Here is a 4821-nt window from a genome sequence, read left to right on the forward strand (position 1 = left end):
AGTATCCTCTGAAGTTAGAAGTTAAGAGGTTCAGAAGCCTGGCTTTTGCCCAGGCTAGTTACATGGTACTTGAGATTGTCACTTCACTTTTCTGTTTTCTCCATCTTTTAAATCGGGATGACAATGGATTTTCAGTTTTTCTCAAGGTTATTTTGAAGTTAACATAATACAAGGTATATGAAAGCTCTTTTAAGATTTATAAAGCTTCACAAATACAAGGTTATGACATGTGCACGTAGCTTTTCCAATCTGAAATGAATGTGAATATTTCAGGAGATGACTGTGTTGGGTGTCAGACTAATTCAGATTCTAAATTTGATAACTGGCAGGTGGTTTCAGAGTGACTCGCTGATTAGTCCAAAGCAGTCTGGCTTTCTCCCTCTGGATGAAACTAGCAGAGAAGCCAGATATTTCTGGAAGCTCCATCCAGATGTTTTCAATATGCTTTCCAATTTGCACTCAAGTGCAATGGTATTACTTCATTTCCCAAAAGAATCAGGAAATAGAAACGTTTCAGCGTCCAGCATTGGATTCTCTCAGTCCCAGCAAATGTGTACCTTGACTTGGGAAGATTTCTGGATGCTTGCAACATTCTTTCTCAGACAGACAGGGAGTGTTAGCCTCTGAGATTTCTTTTCTCATTTTTCTTTCTTTGTTTTTTATCTTGCCAAAGAAGCCCAACCTGGGACCACCAGGAGCACACCTGTAGTTGAACATGTTGGGTTTGTTGCTCTTTGCAATGAGGGAGACTGCGCACCTTGGGGAACCACTGGGCATCTCATTAAGAGGTTTTTAGAAAGAACTTATTTTAGGGTGTGGGCATGTGTTGGGTGATTTGGAGGAAGGTTTAAAGAAGTGGGGTTTTGCTTTAGCATAGATGCTGTTAAGAAGTGGGGGTAATTCTGTTATTGGGCATCTGAAATCTTATTTATAAGGCAAAAGAACTACTGAATTGAGGTAAAAGCTATAATTGGTAGAAGCAGCATTCGCTTATATTAGCCTGAAGAGGGACACGTTTGGTCATTTTTATGACCTTACAATGCTCATGTTTTGTCTTCTGTAGTCACACACGATTATAAAACGGTCTTGTTTTTGTCTTTAGCCATCACAATCACAGAGTGGCCTTGTCTGATGCTGATGGTCTGTAAAATATTTCTTTTCAACAGAAGAACACCGAGACTCAACTGCAAGTACCATTAAGCTTCTAGCAACATCAAGGCCGAGCTGAGAGCACCAGGCTCCCAGGGGCTGCTCTTAATCTTTCTCAATCTTTACCATGAAATAAAATCCAGATACAAATACCTACACACGACAAAGGCATAGCTTAATGAATTTTTATGAGATAAATACCCTGGTAACCACCATGCAGGTCCAGAAATAGAGCTCTGCCAACCATCACAGTAGCCCGCCAGGTGTCCTGTCTCAGTCACAGCCCCAAATGCAGCCACTACACTGATGTCCACAGTCATCACCTCCTTGTGTTTCTTTATCGTTGTGTCACACGGTCTCTCTCCCCCAGACATTGGGGTTTGGTCTGGCCTATTTTTAAAAACTTGATATGTCATTTGAATCTTCTTTGAATCCATAGGTTTCCCCCCATCTCTTTCTTTTCTTATAATTTATCTGTTAAAAAAACCAAGGCCATTTGACCTGAAAAATTCTTAACATCTGGATTTTGCTATTTCCTATTCATGGGCAGCTCAACCCTGACTTTTGTCCTCTTTCTTTCCTCCCACTGACATCTGGATCCAGAAGTCTAAATGGACTCAAGTTCAATCACTTTGGCAAGTCTGTAGGTGGTGTTGTGTTCTTTCCTCAGGAGGCATATTACGTCTCATTGCTCCTTGAGCTATTTTTATAAGAAAAAATGTATGCTGTCTGTTTTCAGGTGTGAAATGCTGACTTAAACAGCATATCCTCAACCCCTGAGGAGACCAGCTGCGATTAGGTAATCCTGCCCAGAGGAAACCTAGAAAACGTCGTCGTTGAGGAAGGCTTCTTGGAGCACAAAGGAGCACTTGTAATTGTGCTAAATGTCTCCTTTCCTTGTGAAAATTTTCCTCTTCCACTAGTTTTATATGTGGTGTGGAAATGCCTGTCATCCAGAAAAACTTTAAATAGAGCATCGTGACATCCGGCACAGATCACGCTTCTTTGTGATATGATGAAAAATGCATGGGCTGTTATAATGGAAGACATATGCACTGAAACTATTATCATTAGACCACGGGTTTCTGTGTTTGCAGCCCACGGTGCACAAAATACCCAATAGTCACTTCTTCATGGATTCAATGAAATAAGCAGGGAAAATACAGCTCAAGGTAACGAAGGAATGCTGCCACTATTGACGATGGTGTCAATCCCTCCATAGTCAATAGAGCTTCATGTCATCTATTCTAAAAGTTAAAGAGATCAACTGACAAAGAGGTCATTAATGTCTTACTCATGTGAGCAAATACCATGACCCTTTACCAATCTTCAATGTCATACTCCCTATTTCAGTCAGAGTCCCATCTGGGAAACAGAATCCATACCAGTTATTTTAACTCAGTGAATTTAATGTAGAGAATTGGTTAAGAAGGACTGAAAACAAGTGAAGAGGACTCTGAGTTATCTCAGAGGTCGTAACTGTGGGAAGCAGCCACTACCCCCAGGGCTTAGTGGAAACAAGGGAAAGAGGTTGGGGTCATGTGAACCTAGAAGATTGGAGGAGGGTCTTCATGGGGCTGCCACCCAGAGCTCTGAGTGAGGAAACCTCCTGATGGTTCTGATATGGCTGAGTCGGTGAGATGAGGCTGGTTTCAATGATGTAGGGGAAAAAGCAGGAATCGAAACCAACTGCTGGGGAGAGCCATTCCTGGGGAGACACTAACAGGAGCCACAATGAACAAGAAGGAACACACCTTTCTCCCCCCTCCAGTCTTGCTGTGTCCCTCTAGTGTCCCTTCATGGCAGAGCCTAACAAGGAGCAACTGGCAAAGCAAAAATGTAGAATAGTGATTTGGGGGCTGAGAGACAAGAGATTAATTAGTGGCACACTTCCTTTGTTCTTCTGGACAGACCCCTGTGATTTCCTTTGTTTTCAATGGAAAGTATCAATTTAATCTTTTGAAGCTTATTTATAAATATCAAGTCATTCTTAAATAATGAGGTGGGGTGTGATGGGTGCCCTCAGTATGCTCAGCTCTAAAAAGCAGCGCATCATTTTGAGTGCTAAGGAACCAGAGCAAGCCCCTGCTAGTCAGCGTTTTCCTCTTCCTTTGCAATAAAGTTCTTAGAAATACCAATGTCTCAGTTTAAATTCCTGAGCCTGCGGTCTGTTTTCCATACCATCATGAATTACTTCCCAAGACATTTTATGTCCAGCCTCAGGTTTCTAATGGCTAGGAGCCATGGGCATGTGGTTATTGGGGCCTTTAACTTTCTCCAAAGGGATGAGTCCCGGAGTCTATCCCTTCCCTTTCTGTGCTGTTACCACCAAAAGGCTGAAATGACGCTTCTGCTTCATACCATGAGCTTGGATCCAAACTTGGCAGGATTTTTCCAAATGTGGGGTGATGAAAGAATCCTGGGCATGCTGGGGGGTTGTGCATGATCTAAGAGCTCCTCATTATTGAGTAGTTTCTAGGGAAATTCTTTTGGGAAAAGTTAACACGTACAGATATACACGGTACTGCCTAGGACAAAGGAGACACTCAATGACAGCTGATTCGTTAATTTATTGACTAACTTAGTAAATATTTATTGAACACCTATTATGTGCCAGGCACTGTTTTAAATCCTGGTGACACCACAGTGACGAAACAGATGATATCCTGCCCTTATGAAGTTTGTTTTCAGTGGAGGAAACCGGTAATAAACAAATAACTATGTAATATGATATTCGGACATGGTAGGTACTACACAGAAAAGTAAAGCAGAGGAAGGGGTAGCAAGTGACATCAGAGGTTATTCTAGAGAGGGAACATCTGAGCAGAGACCTGATGGAGATGGCAATGTCAAGAGACAATTCCCCGTGGGTCTTTTACATTTCTGTCCATCTTTTGGGCAAAGGCATTGACAACTTTTGCTCCAGATTATCTTTCCAATGATGTTTGCATAGCAATTCGCTTTGGGAGATAGAGATAGTGTCTCTCTCTCCAAGGCAGAAGGCAGATTCATTTCCTGATCAGGATAATACAGATAAGTTGGCTGGGTGCAGTGGCTCACGCCTGTAATTCCAGCACTTTGGAAGGCTGAGGAAGGAGGATCACTCAAGGCCAGAAGTTGGAGACCAGCCTGGGCACCATAACAAGACCCCGTCTCTACATATAATACAAAAATTAGCTGGGCATGGTAGCACACACCTGTAGTGCCAGCTACTCAGGAGGCTGAGGCAGGAGGATTGCTTGAGCCCAGGAGTTGGGGAGGCTGCTGTGAGCTGTGATCCTATCTCTGCACTCCAGCCTGGGTGACAGAGTGAGATCCTGTCTCAAAAAAAAGATAAATAGATAATGTCTCCCTCCAAGGCAAAGATTGGGCAGGTTTGCTTGCAATTGGGGTTTTCCTAAGCTCAGGGTTCCTGGGTTCCTCTACATGCACCGCATCCACCTGGGCCCACCTTTGCATCGCCCCAGGAGGCTCAGGGCTGCAAGAGAAACTGATGCACACAGGAAGTTCATGCTGCCTGCCGTGCTGTAACAGAGCCCACTGTCTCTGACCCAGGAGTTTTCGTATTCTGCCCACCTCTAGGAAACTGGCAGGCCATCTTGTTGGCTTGCAATAGGGTGACAATTCAGACCATTCACAGTTTTGACAGTTGGCTTAATCTCAAAGACACTG

The sequence above is a fragment of the Propithecus coquereli genome, unplaced genomic scaffold, assembly GCF_000956105.1.
Source record: "Propithecus coquereli isolate 6110/MARCELLA unplaced genomic scaffold, Pcoq_1.0 Scaffold303, whole genome shotgun sequence".
Lineage (NCBI taxonomy): Eukaryota > Metazoa > Chordata > Mammalia > Primates > Indriidae > Propithecus > Propithecus coquereli.